Here is a 16,993-nt window from a genome sequence, read left to right as displayed (position 1 = left end):
GTTTTCTTTGGATATGGAGTATAACCAACTCCATAGGCATCATCTTGTTTGTGTTACACAGCACCTTCATTGCAGTGACACAGGAAAACCTTTCAGGCTTCCCCAAGGTTTAAATACCTTCTCTAGGATCAACTCCTGTTTCCCAGAGCAGCGGACTGAAATTGACTTCACTTAGACCCAGCACACCCTATCTTACAATAGAGTGCTGGAGGGGTTACTCAATATGCCCTGTGTCTGAAGCAGTCAAATGCTACCCTTTTCTCTCAGAATGGCTGGTGGCAGTAGTTTTACAACAAACTACAATGATTTTTCCTGACCGCAAACTTTCAATAGATCCGGTAACGTTAAATCCCGGGAGCCATGTTTTTCAAGATGGCGCCTGAGACCCCTTTGTTTAAACAGGTCCCGGTCTTCTCTGCGTGCCAAACCAGGTTTGGTCCCTTTGTTCCTTCACCTTTGGCAGGCTTCAGGAGTGAAGACCGCCTCTGGTGCCCGAGTGTCTGGGATGGGCAGGAATTGAGGGAGGTGCCCGAAAACTTCCTGTGCTTAGTCTCCTAGGAGACCCAAATGCGCTCTGTCCTTGCTGGAAAGTCAGCCAATCACGCCAGTCACCCTGCTGGGTGAGTTACAGCTAGGCTGGAGTAAATGGGAGACAACGGAATAAAAGGCGAGTCTCTTGGCTTGGAAGGCAGATTCGACCACTGGAACAAAATAACCGAAGACTAGCTTGAAGAGGATGGCTGGTGCAACTCCTGGACCGTTGGTTTGCCCAGTGAAGCCCTGCTGCAGGTCCGAATTGCCAAGTTCATCTCTACGGAGAAGCCACTGCAAGGACGACTTCTCCCTTTGAGTTGGTGGGACCAATCAACTCAACAGTAAGCCACCTGGATATTCACCTCAAAGCTGGTTGACTTTCCTCAGAGTGCTGCAGGAAACGTAGAAGGAGGGAGACACCAGTTTGTGTGCTTGATTTACAGCTACCGGAATCACATTTTTTCCAAGCTTTTTTTTTTTTTTTTTCTTTTTTCTTTTTGTTAATTAAGTTTATTGAAGTTAACATATAATCATGCAGAACATCAAATTCATCAGTTATAACTAGAGAATTGATCACAAATAATCTCCACAAATACCACCACCCCCTACCTTAACAGAGAAATATACATCAATCTTAAATATCATTACAACTCATCAAATGTGGGGTAGATTTTTGGATCATACAATTTCATTTGTTTCTGCGAAGAACAATCTTCTCAATTCTGGAAACCTGCCTTAAGTCCTCCACCCAATCTGAGAAGGTCGGCCTCTCATCACATTTCCATTTCCTCAGAATGATTTTCTTTGCCGAATTTGCTGCCCTGAAAAACCAACATTTCTGTGGGTAAGTTCGTTCCTCCACCTTGTCATCCTCACCCAAGATGATAGTAATGTAGTCAAAATCTTCCTGCAATAATAGCACCTCATTAATCCTCTCAGTGACGTTCCTCCAAAATGTCTTCAATTTATAACAATCCCAGATCATGTGCTCAAAAGAGCCAACTGCATGTTTACACCTCCAACAAGCCTCTGAATCAATCATTCCTCTCGCATGAAGTCTCTGGGGAGTCCAAAACACTCTGTGAAGAATTTTGATTTGCCGGCTTCGCTCTCCCAGATTAATGGAAGTCAGTCACATTTTTACAAATATACCTCCATCTGTCCTCTGACATATCTGAACCAAGTATCTCAGACCATTTTGATAACAAATCCTCTGCCGGTGCATGACGTTGGCCCAGTTTCTTGTACACCTTAGACGTCATACTACCTCCTGCCTTATACTCAGACAACCAAATCTGCCATCCATTGCCATCAACTGCACCTTCATTCCGCAGTATTTTCCTTAATTTCCTGTATTCTCCCATCGTGCAGTCTCTGAGATCTTTAACTATTGCAAGTCTTTTCAAACGGATCCATTTGCCATCTTCAAACAAATCTCTCAGATATATTACACCACGAAGAAGCCAGTTTAACCACAGTAGTGGACTCCCATTCACCCGTATTCCCGGATTCAACCAGATTGGGATACAATCCTTATCACATACTTTGCGTTTAGTCTTCTTCCGCAGCTCCTTCCAGCACGTTCTCAGAAATGTTGGCGGAAACGACTGATACCCGGACCCATCCACCGTGGACAGCACCGCCCTAGGCGGTAATGGAGATGAACGGCTTGTTTACGCCAACATCAAGTGTAGTGCAGGAGTCCCCCGACGTCCTCCCTCTAGTCCCCATGACTGAGGCTCAGGAACAGTGAGATCTGCAGGAACAGAAGTCTTCAGCTGCATCTTTTTCTTCATTCTAAGGTACTTTGAAATAAGACTGAGTACTTGCCTCTCGCAGTGAAATTGCTTGAAACTTTCCCAACTTGCAGGCCTAATCGGCTTGTGACCCAACATATGATTCTTTCTTTTACAAACTACTTCTGAGAACTTTGGCAAATACTTTTCCGTTAACTTATCGGAACTGCTTTATCCTATCCAAGACTTTAGCCCATTGACTTTGGCCTAACCAATTGAATTGACTCTTCTGGTGAACTCAAACTATTTGCACTGCCTAAAGAATATTTGTAGTCTTTCTATGTTCTTATAACATATGCCTTTTTGCTCCTCCTTCAAAAGTATTCTGAATACCAAACAGTAATTGTATGCCTCAAACGTTTAAACTGTACAGTACTGAAGTATATTTGTGTATGATATATATAGTTGCCTCCTTCTAGTGAATGTTTTATAATTGACTGTTAAATAAAATATGTGTTTAACCAAGATACCTTGAGTGTAAGAGTTTATTTGAATACCTGTGATTGTAGACCTCTGTAACATCATTACAGCTCACATTCCCCTCTTGAGATAAGCCTTGGCTGCTCAGCACCGCTACCAAAACTGTGTAGTACAGACTTATACCAAAGGTTGGTTTGCTTACATCTGTAGTCATAGTTGTGTGTAGTGTTCCCATAGGGTACTGCATACAAACTTTGCCTAACACTTACCAAAACAAAGGCTGCCAGGTGAACATCGCTTACATCACTCATAAGTAGATAGAATTGTGACCATCAGCCTACTTCCTTTCGTGACAGGACTGTAATTTTGCCTTGCGTCGCATCTAGACATATTTGTGCTTCGTTAGAAAGCTCCACACTTGCATAGAACTGTGAGAGTTAGTAATTATCACATTGATAGAATCGTGAACTTTAGCCGGCGTTGCATCCAGATAGGATAGGGAATGTCAGCATGTGCCACACTCGGATAGAATTGTGAATCTTGGCCTGAGTCTCATCTAGATAGAATTGTGAACGTTGGCATGTGCCACACCTAGATGGAATTGTGAACCTTGGCCTGAGTCGCACCTAGAAAAAATTGCGAATATTCATCACACCATATCATATCACTACGCTTACTCTCTACACCACACAGAACAGATTTGGTGCCTTTGTTCGTTTTGTCTTCGGTGGGATTCACGAGTGAAGCCCGACTCTGGCTCCAGTATATCTGGCAGGCAGGAAGTGAGGGAGGTGCCCAAAAACTCCCTGTGCTTAATCCCCTTGGTTACAGGAATGCACCCAAAGGTGATTGGCCGGCTGGCTGTCCAGCACAGACAGCCACCCTGCTGTGATTGACAGCAAGGATGGAACGAATGGGAGAAACCTGCATAAAAGGCAAGGCTTTTTGGCTTGTAAGGCAGAATCCACCACTGGAGGAATTCAAAGAATAACTTGGAAGAGACGCCTGCTGCAACTCCTGGACTGTTGGTTTGCCTGGTGAAGCACTGCTGCTGTGCGAATTCCCCCCGACTAGAGAAGCCTTGCAAGGATGACTTCTTCCCTTGAGTTGGTGGGACCAATCAACTCCAAAGTGAACTTGTTTGGACATCCTCTCGGAGCTGTCTTCTGCTACTGGAGCCGAAGTGCCAGGGGAACACCAAACGGAGTGCATCATTTTTAAGTCGGACCCGAGCTTGTGGTAGATCCTCTAGACTCGCAGTAAAAAGGACTGACCAAGCCTGAGCCACCTCAACAGAGTGCTGGACCCCAGATGCGAGGAAAGTCCAGAGTGGTATCCGAGAGTCTGCGATGGTGCCATTTGCTGAGACGCGAGGAGTTGAAACCGCAAAGTGCCACTGAATAGAAGTTGGTCCTTTTCTGCCGCTGACCGTCCCGTTGTAGGAGTCCCCAGAAGTCCTCCCTATTGTCCCCACAACTGAGGCTCTGGAACAACAGGATCGACAGTCACACGGGAACAGAAGCCAACTGGAACCATTTCTACTAACCAAAGGTACTTTACAGTCTAAGAACTTACCTCTTGTCTTGTAGCTTTATATGATCTAATTTGAGACTTGTATAGGGTACTTCTGTAGAGTTGATGCAATAGAGTTGCTTGCATCTTGTACCTCTCACAAGCCTCCCCGCTTGTGACCCTACTTTGATTCTACTTTTTCTACAAAGACTTTTAAAACATTGTGCAAGACTTTTTTTACTTGCCTACAAGAAGTGTTTCAGCTCACCTAGACTTTTGCCCAATTGACATTGGCTGGCCTGGCTCTGACTCTTTCCTCTGATTGTGTGTTGGTACCTTCCTTCCTGACCGGGTTAACTAACTTTGCTTTGGGGGTTCAAAAGTACTTACCTGCTTAAGGATAATTGTGTGATCTCTTGTTTTATTCTGAAATCTCTTTACTTTTAACACTCATCTCAGTATTGCTCTAAATGTACCAGTGATATATTACTGTCCAGTGTCCTAGCTATTGTCACCTAAGTATGTAGGAAGTGTCTGTGTGCCATCCCAAATGGGTTTTTGCTGATTTAGAGAAACTAATAGTGTGTGTTTTGGAGTGGATTTGTGTTACTATTATATTGACCCTTCTGAAGAAGGCTTATCCAAACTGACTGTTAAATTAATAATTGTTTAATCAAGAAACCTTGTGTTTACAAGTTTATTTGGATACTTGTCACTGTGAATCTGTGTAACCACCCTACTGCTCCCATTGACCCCTCTTGAGATAAGCTTGGCTGCTCAGCCACGGTATGACTACATATTATCCCCAACAAAAATATCGCCATATATATGGTGGTCTGGAACGGCCATAGGTGATATTTATTGGGAAGGGATAAATTGTGGGGGTTTTGGGAGCGAGGGTTGCGGGGGTGTCCACCGCTCCTTTAAAAATAATGCAGGGGTGTCCCCCGTAGGCTCCATGCCTTAATATTGCACCAAAAATATGGCGATATTTTTGTATGGCGATATTTTTACTGGGATATTAACACATGGAACCCTCGGCCACACTACCAACCTATGTAGTACAGACTTAGACGAAAGGTTGGGTTCCTATTGCCAGGAGGTCAGGGTTGTTGTAGTGCACCCAAAGGGTACTGCACCAAATCGTTCCCAACACTCGGCATGGAAGAAGATTTTTGCAGCAGCAGGACTTCAGGATCTGCAGCCAAATACCTGGTCAGTGGATTCCTTGTCGTGGTGACTGAAAACAAGACCTCAGAAGGAACTTTGCAGCAGGGATCAAGGGAGAAGGCTCTAGGCAAGGTTAACCTCGCAGCTGAATGTGTTTCTGCAGAATTGGCTCCTTATCAAAGAGTACAGAAGAAGGCAGAAAATCGCGGTTAATTCTCATCGTTACAAAGGTCCAGCACTCTGGTGAGGGGACTTTTCAGACTTGATTCGTGTCTCTGGAGATACACCAGGATGCCCACACAATTTCAGCGAGATTCGAAAGACCGTGCACCGTACAATGGCTCGAGGTCCCAGGGTATTGCAGCCCCGCAAGGTCGCTGCAACGTGTGGGATGGCTAAAAATGCAGGTTTTCGAGTCTAGTGGGTCTTGCCAAACTCTGGGTCAGGGTCCTCATTGTCGGAGTCCCCAGGTCGATTGGAAGGGCTACAGCAGTCTCTGGTTTCACAGAAGGGTCGCTGGAAATCGTTTCATCCGTATTTTCTTCATCCTGAGATGATTTGTTGAGATGATTAGGAACACCTTTAGGTAGTAATTTAGATTATTTTAGTACCTAATAGGACCCCTATTCTTGGGGAGTAAAAACCAATGGTTACTTTCACAATTGCATTCAGTAATGCAAGGGCAATAGACCCTACCTGTTGTACCGTGACGCTCCGCAACAAATCTAGATTCGAAAAATGTATCCACTGGCACCAGCCATTTAAGTTTACCTGTTACTGTAACTATAAAGTTACAGGAGCAGTGGGAAAGGAGTTAGCGTAACCTCTCAGCACCCCACATAAGGTGGTGTGCTGATCCCACAACAAGTAAGATAGCAAATATACCGCTACCCTAGTGAACATGTGTTCTCATGGGGAAAAATAAATAAAATGAAAAGGAAGCCCAAGGGAATCCCCCAACAACACTGCACATAGGGCGCTGTGTGCTGCAAAAATCAATTGCAGGTGCCTGTAATGAAGGAAATGTTAAGCAAGATTGTATGCAGTACCCTTAGGGTGCACTACAGCAACCCTGATCTCCTGGCAATAGCAACCCAACCTTTTGTATAAGTCTGTACTACACAGGTTGGTAGTGTGGACGAGTAGCCAGGCTTATCTCAAGAGGGGGTCAATGTGAGCTGTAGGGGAGTTACACAGAGGTTCACTGTGACAAGTATTCAAGCAAACACTTACACACAGGGTTTCTTGATAAAACAATTATTAATGTACCAGTCAGTTAATCTAAGCCTTCTTGAGAAGGGAGCACTGTAAGACACCACACAAATATACTTGAAAACGATACACTCTAAGCTCAGAATCAGTAAATACCCATTTGGGATGGCATACAGCAGAGATCTACACCCACAGGTGTCTTCAGTTGATTGGCTGCTGTCGACGTTGATGTATTACTGTTGGCAATCAGAATTAGTTATGAGTAAGTCAAAAGGGAAAGACTTTTGGAGCAAAACAAGTTATCACAAATATTTCTTAGGCAGGCAAATACTTTCAAATCCCCCAAGAAGTCATTCAGTTAGAACAGGCAAAGTCAATAGGCAAGAGTCTATATGGGTTGGAGCACTTCTTTGAAGGCAAGTATAAAATTATTTGCGCAATGTTTCAGAAGTCCTTGAAGAAAAAGATGAATCAGTGTAGGGCCACAAGAGGTTAGACTTGTGAGTAGTAGAAGATGAAAGCAACTCTACAGCAAGAGGTACGTTTTCTTATACTTTGCACAGTACCTTTTTAAAATGAAGAAAAGATGCAGCAGATGACTCCTGTGCAGCTCTGCAGATCTCACTCTTCCTGGGCCTCAATCGTGGGGACAAGAGGGAGGATGTCGGGGGGGGGACTCCTGCACTGCACTGTGACAGTCAAAACTTGCAACTGGCAAACTTCACTTTCAGTGGATGTTCAGTGTTTCAGCTCTTCACATCTAACGCAAATAGCAACACTGCGGTTCTTGGCTGTCGAGATGGACTTTCCTTGCTTCTGGGGTCCCGCACTCTGTTGAGGGGGCTCAGGCTCGGTCATTCCTGTTTCCTGGGAGTCCGGAGGATCTTCCTGGAGCTCTTGGCCAACTTAAAAGCATGCACACAAACTGCTGTTCCTCTCCCTGGCTCTACGGTTTCCAGCATCAACTCTGTGGAAATTCAACCAGCTCCAAGAAGGATGTCCAGGTGGCTTACTTTGGAGTTGATTGGTCCCACCAACTCAAGGGTGGGGGGAGTGGAATTGGTCCTTGCAGGGGCTTCTGCCGATGCAAACTTGGTGTTTCAGCACAGCAGCAGGGCTTCACCAGGCAAACCAACGGTTCAGGAGTTGCAGCAGGCGTCCTCTTCAAGTTGTTCTTCGGTTCCTTCGTCCAGTGATCGACTCTGCCTTCCAAGCCAAAAGACTTGCCTTTTATACAGTTCTCTCCCTTTCATTCCAGTCTAGTTGTCAGTCACCCAGCAGGGTGGCTGTCCTTGCCGGGCAGTCAGCCGGCCAATCAGAGTGCATTTGGGTCTCCTAGCAGACAAAGCACAGTGTTTTGGGCACCTCCTTCTCTCCCTACCCCAGACACCATGGAGCCAGAGGCGGGCTTCACTCGTGAATCCTGCCAAAGACCAAACGAACAAAGGGACCAAACATGGTTTGGCGTTCAGAGTAAATCTCAAGAAGGACCTTTCCACAAAGAAATAGCAAAAAAAGACCGGGCCATTTTAACAATACGGTAGTAAAAACGAAACCACTGACACCAGCCATTCAGTGAGGAAAAGGTAACATAAAAATGGTGCATGAGAAGTTAGACAAAAGGGATACTGTTGTAAGATATTGTGTGCTGGGTCTAGAAAGTTACAAATGTAAGTAGTCATTCACTTTATTGCTCTGGGAAACCGTAGTTTATTCCAGAGAAGGTATTTAAACCTTGGGGCAATCTAAGACTTTCCTGTCTCACTGCACTGAAGGTGGTGTGTGCCACAATGTAAAATATGATACCTATGGAGTTTGTCAGACTCCATAACCAAAAGAAACGGAGTTCAGAAATCACATTAAAAATACATGAGAGAATGGAGAAAAGGGTCTCACTCTCTCCAGGTTAAAAAAATACAAGTCCTCAAAATCCAGCAAAGTTGCTGGGGGTCTGTAAGGTGGAGGGAATTTGCACATTTCTGAGAACTCTCCCTAACGGGAAAGCTTGACTCCATCAAAGTAAAAATAAATTACAAAAGTAATGAAATGGTTCCCGTGTCAAAGAATGAGTGAGTGGGGAAAAAGTTCCACTCACTCAGGAGAACAGATACCAAAATAAAGAAAGTGCTGGTGGTCTCAGGTTGACGGGAATTGGTATTGAAAATGAATATTCTACCCAACACAGGCCACACCTCCCTGTCCTCATGGAAAGGGACGTCTCCCATCTAAAGCGATGACGACACCTCGGGATTTGTCACAGTGCAGCTCGGCATCTGTTACCTGTGTTCCGGTTGTTAAAGATTTCTCTATTAGCAACTTTACCTCCATAGTTCTATTGACCCCCAAACGTTTTGCTTTTGTTTGGAACCTGTGCTGACTTTTTACAGGGGAAGTGAAGCCTTCAGCTACCCTCCCATGGCCTTTTGCTAATTTTGTTATTGGGAAACGTATTCAGTCCTTCAGACAATCAGTACTGCGAAATTGTTTCCCTTTGACATGTTACACTTTCTAATGTTTTAACTTGGCACACAGCATCTTGAAATGCTGTGCAGTGGGGGTACTTTAGTATCACCTTAGTCTTTTACACTTTGGATTTTTGGTTACTTTTATAGTCATCGTCAAACTTTATTTTGACATGTCTTAAATGCGATACACAATAAATGATATATAACACAGTATTAAAACATAAATTGATCAAATAAAAGCATACATTTTCAAGTCCAAATCGAAGTCCAGTAGTTCACCAGTGCTAAATCAACAGATCAAACGGTACCATCAACTAATTCATTACAGTAAGGTACTAAGCGGCCAGGTTCCACCCAGACACTGCAAAGTGCACAAATGGCTGAGTGAACAGTGTGGAACAAGGTTACTATTGCCTCAATTCATCATGTGCCAGTGGCTTAGTAAATGGCATTAATACTAAAAAGTTACTTTAAACATGCCACCTACAAAGCACATGAATGTAAAACATCCTAATACAGAGTTGCTAATGCTTCAGTGCAAAGTATGTAAATCATTTTGTATATAGCATTTCTTGAAAGGTATTAAACACCCAAAGGTCTGCCCAAATAATGTGCAAAGTACAGGGATAGCTAGATAAACTATCGTGAATGACTATTGCAGTGTACACAGGTTAATAAATAACAGCAGTTCCTAAGAAAACATTATGTTGTCATAAAAACTAGAAGGGACATAGGGGCATTATGCCATTTTGTTGTAATATGCCTAAGCATTAACATCTGGACTGTGTAAGGAACTCATGGTGACAACAGTATAGACAGACACAAGTGATCACAGTTCAAGGGTGTTTATTAAACTGCAAAGGTAGGTTGGAAAAACGCCTAATCTAAATCTATGATGGGAGCAAGTTTTGCCCATCAAATAATAATAAGGCGGTTTTAGTGGTGCATCTCCCTGTCTTTTCCCCGTCCTTGTCCGGGAGTTGCTTTTGCTGACCCGATGCCCTTTACAGCCGACTTATCACATCAGGTAAGACGCGTGCACCTATGATCGCTGCCTAACTCTATTCATCCTTCTACGTCTGTATTGCTTTTTACTTGCCTACGATGCCTCGATAATTCTCATCTACCCTACATGTCCCTTTCTTGTGAAACTTGCATTCCTTACGACTTTCGTTTCTCCAAACTACGACCCATCCTCACTCCAGTCGGAACTCCGTTATTTTATCATAAAGAACTGATCCTCGGTCACCCGGCGTACAAGATGCGACATTTTGGGCTATTGTTACCTGCCTTTGCATTTTCACTATTGTTGGGTCTAGGTCCGCCAACCCAGCTTATTGCATCGTGCTAATTGGCGTGTTCGCTACTCACCGCCATATTCGTATATTTATCATGTATGTATTACTTTGCACTTCCCAGGCCTAATGTACGCCTGGTCTGTAATTTATGTACTGCACTTACTGTAACCATATTTTTATTTATTTGCATTTGAAAAGTGCGCTACAGCCCAAAGGCATTGAGGCACTTCCTGATATGGTCTTGTTAACAAAAAAGAATACTAGGTTCATGGTGGTCGCTCATGGGTTTAAATGGAGCATACTCTTAAGATAAGTGCCTCAATGCCTCTGGGCTTTGTGCGCTATACAAATAAAAAACCAAACCAAATAAAAGGGCCTATAGTAAGAAAAACCTATTGACAATCTTTTTTCTAAATACAAATGTAGTGTGGGATAATGTTCTCAAGAAAGAAGGAAGTTTTCACAAATAAGTCAGAATGCAGTACTTGAGGTCTCCCTTCCCCACGTTTTCAGCACTGGAAAAGGTGGGACTTTGGAGCACACACTTGAGCTTTCCCAGCACGAGATAACAGCTCTGCTTTCAGCAGTCGGGGGCCTTCGTGGTTAAGTTTCTATTCTACCAACAAGTCTCTGTTTATTATTTTGATACATGAGGTATACAGAGGTCAGAGTTCTTTTTTCACATATACCTTGGGTGATGCCTTTTCAACTGCTGGGTCGCCCTCTTCCGGGCTCAGACCCTTCTCAAGTAGCCTCTGTCCGCCGGGTTCACTATGGCTTTCAAAACAACCTTCTTTTGGTTCTTCACACAGATTAATGTCTTTTCAAACAGTTCAGTGTGGACATCCCTCTTTCGGGTTCACTCTTGCCAGTCTGGTCAATTGTGTCTTTCTCATTAAATTCTTATGGTGTGGGATTCACTTCCCTTAACTTCACAATCATCTGTCGGTCAAAGACTTTCGACTGTACAGAGGATTTTACATGACCCCTGTGTGACCACTTTGACCCCCTTCTCGTCTTTCACAAGGCCTTCTGGTTATCATAGTCTCACCAATTGGGTATTCGCTCCAGTTTTTCCTGAGTGAGCACCCACATGGTGCTGTACTCCTCTGTTGCTGGTTTTCCCCCCTTTTCTCATCAATAGTTATTTTTTGCTTTCACAGTTCAATTTGCCGTTTGCTACTTTTGTTCAAAACGGTTTGGTTTCTTATCGACTCTCCCCTCGACTCACCGGCTGTGATGAACCGCTTGGCTTCCTTTCTCTTTAGAGTCAAGGTTCGTACCACGGAGACAAGCGTCTCTCCCCGCCTTGGTTATTAGTGGAGGAGGGTCTTGTGTACCATTAACATCTGCTGCAACACACGCTAGTTATTGTTCAGTCTTACGATTCCTTCTGCAGAAGGTTCACAGGCGTTGGTCTGAAAGGGCAAGGTCGCTTCTCTCCTTGCCACCCTCTCGGTATGTGCCGGCTTTCTCTTCCTCTTGAATTGTCGCGCTGAGTGATCTTCCTAGCCGTGTGGTCTGCCTTGCTCATAGTGTGCTCTCGTGACCCCCCCCCCCCCCCTTTTGTCCCTGTGGGGAAGGGAAAGGGCCGTCAGGTGTGTGCGGTACTGGTCAATTGCCTGACATTGCCAGAGCCTGGTGTTGGGACATGTTGGGTAAGTGGCTCGAGTGTTAGTCTGTCGTCCTTAGTAATATGCGAGAAAGTGTTTGTCGGAAAGGGGGCTGGGTAAAGTGTTTGTGTATCCTACGTGGAAGGTTGGGGAAAAGTTATGAAAAGGGGGACACTGCGTCTCACCCGTCAACGTCCCATTGCCACTCCCCGAGGATCCCCCATCCAGGCGATCCTCCCTCACTGGTCCACCCCCAGGTACTGGAGCCAATCGAGATGGCTGTGTCCTGGCCACCTGGATGACAGACCCCCGGGGACTAGTCAGGGAGATGCCTTCAGGTTTCTCACAACTGGTAGTCTAGTCCATGCCCTATTGGACGGCCATAAACCAGGTCCTTTACCCTAACGCACATACAGACACTAACTTCTCCATGCTCTTAATCAGTTCTTCAGACTATCAGTACTAGGAAACTGTTTCCCTTTGACTTTTTACACTTGTAACTTTTTAACATTGCACACAGCATCTTGCAATGCAGTACAGTGTGGATACTTTTGTATCACCCTAGTCATTTTCACTTGGGATTTGTGGTTACTTTTTGTATGTGGCTAAAGACAAGCTCTTGATGGCAATCATTTTTGCGTTGTTTCTAGTATGCACAATCCCCTGACTCCAGTGTGGAAGGACAGGAAGTGAGGGAGGGTCCCAAAACTCCCCTGTCCTTTGTCTCTAGGCGTGCCTGAACGAAACCAGTCCTGATTGGCCAGTGATTGACAGCCTAGGGCTGTGAATGAATGAGAACAAGCTTAAAAGGTGAGGTAGTTGGGACAGGCAGATTCGACCACTGGAAGAAACATCTGAAGAAGAAACCGTGAAGAGAAGCCTGCAGCAACCTCCTGGACCTCGAAGTGCCCGGTGAAGCCCTGCTACTGTGCTGACCTCCTTTTTCAAATCGGTCAGAGAAGCTCCATGTGGAACGACTTCTCCCCATGGGCTTGTGGGACCAATTAGCCCCAAGACGAACTCCACTTAGGTGCAACCCCCGACTTGTTGGGCCCCTCCACTGCTGCAGAAGCCCAACTCAAGGGTCGAGTGTCCATTTTCGAGTGCGTCTGCCGCAGAATGAATCCGGCAAAAAGCTCCAAGAGCCTCCTAAGGACCCCCCAGAAGCAGGAAATCCCGATCCAGTGTCCCCTCACCAGAGTCCAGGACCGAGGGAGCAAGGAAAGTCCAACAGGGATATTTGTTTTCCATCAGTGCTTTTTGAAAGGCGCTGAAACCACGAACAAACCGCTGAATGTAAGAAATTCTGTAGCTGACTATCATCTCCGGAGTACTGCTGCAGTAGCCTGCCAGACGTCCTCCCTCTTGTCCCCACGACTGAGGCCCATGAACAAGGGTCTGCTTGGCTGTAGCAAGGCGGACTCCAGCTGAAACACTTTCTTCAAACCAGAGGTATTGTGTGGGCTTGGGGTATTTACCTTATTGCTAAAAGTCATGCTTTCTCACTTGAGAAGTGCACTGGCTTAACTTTTGGAGTTGATCTCCACTCCCCTTGCACAGACCTAACAGCGTGTGTGCCTTCATTGATTTTCTTGAATTATCTGACTTTGTGAAAGACTTTATCCAAGAAGTGCATCAGAACTATCAACTTGGTCCAATTGACTTGACTTTGGCTGTCCTGGCTCCTTAAATGCAGCCTTCCAAATCTATTGGCTTTGCTTGTCCCCTCATAGGTTGTAATTTGTTGAACACTTTTACTGCTGGGAAAGGCTTACCTAGTTTTCATTGGAGGATTGAAACTGTCTTCACATATGTTCTAACCTTTCTATTTCCCTAAACCTTCCTGAAACCAAGAGTCTAAAACGTTTATTTGTGTTAAAGATAAATGCAATTCTTTCCTTGTTATTGAAGTCACTTCAGGATGTTGGATAAATGCATTAGCATGCCCAAAGAGTATTCACCAGCTGTATTGACATTGTAAAGCGTTTCCTAAGTTTGCTTGACAGTTATAATTGCCTTTTTTAAGAATGCTTAACTAAAACTGATGTGTAAATAAATATGTATAACTAAAACCATGAGTGGAAGTGTTGCTTGTATTGACTGATTTCATCTGTAAAGCTCTACAGCTCACATTTACCCCTCTTGAGGTAGGCCTGGCTGCTCAGTCACACTAAGAACTTGTGTAGTACAATACCGTGATGCTCGGGAAGAAATGAGTCGTATCAACTGGACAATTTACTTTACTGATCTAGTATAACACAGATACTAGGAATCGTATAAACCTATAACTCTGATTCAGTGTAACAGTTATTCTAGGGGGGTTTGACCTCGGGGTGTATACTCAATTTCAGTTGCTTTTCAGTTCAGACTAAGGGAAGCAATAACTCTTAACTTATTTTAGGATAACAGTTATGCTCAAGATCATTAAAACCTATACAGTTTTTACAGGAGCTATCAGCAATTTAAAGGCCGGTATAAACCTAAGACTCTTTTTGTGTCGGTCTAAAACAGACCACGGAAAGCAAAACCTAGAGTTACACTTTATGAATGACTCAGTTATTCTAGGTAGATAAAACCTAATGCAGACTTATTCTGGACAGGCTGACTGCAAGTCAGGGGAAGCAAGACCCAGTTGGGGGACACTCGTACAATTATCCTAACAGGAATAATAATAAAGTGAAACCAACAGCATTACTTTTGGGGAAGAGGCACAAACAATTTACAGGTGATTAATGTAACCTTATTTCTGATGCTTGTTAATCTGCTTAGAATCACATGCTGTGCATATGGTCCGACATCCAGTGGTAACCGCAGAGTATTGCATCTTGTCTTTCGGGCACCGAAAGGGGACGTCTGCATAGGCGTGTCCATAACACTATCCCTATCGTGACGTTTAGTGTACCCAAAATCCCTCACGCGCCGAGGTCCCTCAGATTGTGTTTTTCCACCCAGATAACTGGTCGCCCTATAGCGGAGCTCTTACTAGAGACATTGTTTATCTTCACTGAATTGTCGGTTATTCCCCGTTAAATTACTTCGCCCAACAAGAACATCTTTAACGAAGACTACGGGGGAATCCTCTACAGCTGTGGATTTCGGCGCCTAAGATCCGGAAGCTGGATTTTCCACGTGGTCGGGCCCTCTGGCCGTCCTGTACACTAGGGAGAGTGGGGTCGAGGTGGCCATATTGTCGGTATGTCTTTCCTCCTTTCCCCTCTTTTCCCTTTTGGTCTGGTCATCCTTCCCTTCGGCTATGGAAAGGACTCCTTTTAGATTCTGCCCTAAGTGTATGGTCAGATAGCCTTGGAAGGACGAACACAGGACGTGGAACGCCTGTCTCCCCCTAGAGCACGACGAGAAGCGGTGTGCGACGTGCAAACTCCTTCGGCCTAAGACCCTTAAGGAGCGCCATGTAAAGCGGTGGGCTGCATACAGTATGTCACGCGTGGAACACCCTTCCCCCACCGCCACGCCTGCTGAAAGGGATGAGGGTACTTCGGATGACAAAACGCCCGTTTCGGATGTTATAGACCTTGAGGCGGACGCTTCTAGGGCCGCCACACCCGTCCCCGACCCTTTAAGGCTCGACTCTGGTCGTGCAACAGGCTCCACACCCGGCAACAGGGGCGTACAAGTGCATCGTATCAAGTACACAACCCCTTCATCGAAAAAAGGGGAAAGCGCCAACAGGGCCGCCAAAAGCTTCGCCGGTTCCCTCGGATCGTTCAGATCCAAAGCCTTCCCTGCATCCGCAGCAGCGTATTGCAACTGGGCAATCTAAACAGGATAAGGGTGCTACTCTGAAACCTACACGCATCGAAGTGCGGGAATCTGTCACTTCGACGGTTTCTAAAGGCCCGAAAACTACGGCTAGGCCTCTACCCGGAAAACCAACTAGCGCCGCGGAAGGTTGTACACCTGCCGATAAATCGGAGCCTCTGTCTCACTACGATTCGGTGACTTTCGAAAGCAGCATCGTAAGAATTACGGCGGCGGTGGGCCCCGATTCTGCCTAAGGTTATGGGACAAGCTGCGGAAAAAGTTTCGACGGATTGGATTACCGATTCTGACAACGCTTAGGAGGATAGTCGAGAGCCTCTTTCCGACACCTTGAGTAACTCCTTTCGACACGGCAGGGCGGAGAACGTCGTTTCTCCTCACATAGGCACGTTTTGGTCCTCTAAATGGACTACAGAAAAATTCGAAGGGTGTATGGATCGGCTAGAGCAGATTATCAGTTCTTCTGATCATCCTCCCCCGAAAAGGGCTCAGCTAGACCCTAACCTCCAAATTCAAGAAGATCAGTCTCCTGTTTTCCAACAGGAAGACGTGGTCCAGATGGACACATATAGAGACATCTATAATGAAGAAGAAGCTTCTTTTCTGCAAAACTATGAAGAGGATCAACAGGATACTACAGACAACTGGGACGAAACCCAGCAGGAAGGTCAGGACCCATGGACACAGCAAGATCAGGACTCCTATGTGCCTTGACTCTCCTGCGTCCACCCGGCTCGCCAGGCCTCTCCTGTAGATAACCAAATGGCATTCAACACCATGTTGAAAAAAGCAGCTGAATACTCTAAAATTGGCACTCAAGAGGCAGTACCTGAGCAGGATTTCGTGGAGGATATCATTAAGGAAAAACCTCTGGCGAGTCAATCCATCCCACTCCTTAACTATGTTAAGAGAAGGGTTGCTCCCTCATTGGTGGTGTCACATGCTCAAACACGGGCAGTGAACCCGAGAGTCGAAAAATTGTTTCGACCTCCCCCCTTCCGACCCTCTATACATCAAGGGACACACCATCCCAGATTCACTGGTAGTGACTACCACTCGAAAGAGGGCAGGGGTACCCCTTGCCACGGGAGAATCACCACCGGACCAGGAGTCTAAGCGGCTGTATGCCCTGGGCAAACATGTCACATCAGCAGCTGCATACACTATACTGGTTGCTAATAATACTATTCTAT

At 45.3% G+C, this 16,993-nt stretch overlaps 1 protein-coding gene across 1 annotated transcript in view; it reads left to right on the top strand.

The window, feature by feature from the left end:
- PCF11 (PCF11 cleavage and polyadenylation factor subunit) overlaps nucleotides 1-16,993 on the top strand; it is a 498,315-nt gene that overhangs the window by 279,296 nt on the left and 202,026 nt on the right. The window lies entirely within an intron of this gene.

This window comes from Ambystoma mexicanum, chromosome 7q (genome assembly GCF_040938575.1).
Source record: "Ambystoma mexicanum isolate Mex_15411 chromosome 7q, UKY_AmexF1_1, whole genome shotgun sequence".
Classification (NCBI taxonomy): Eukaryota; Metazoa; Chordata; class Amphibia; order Caudata; family Ambystomatidae; genus Ambystoma; species Ambystoma mexicanum.
Note: the sequence above shows the minus strand (reverse complement) of the source record. Positions and strands in the feature narration are given on the sequence as shown.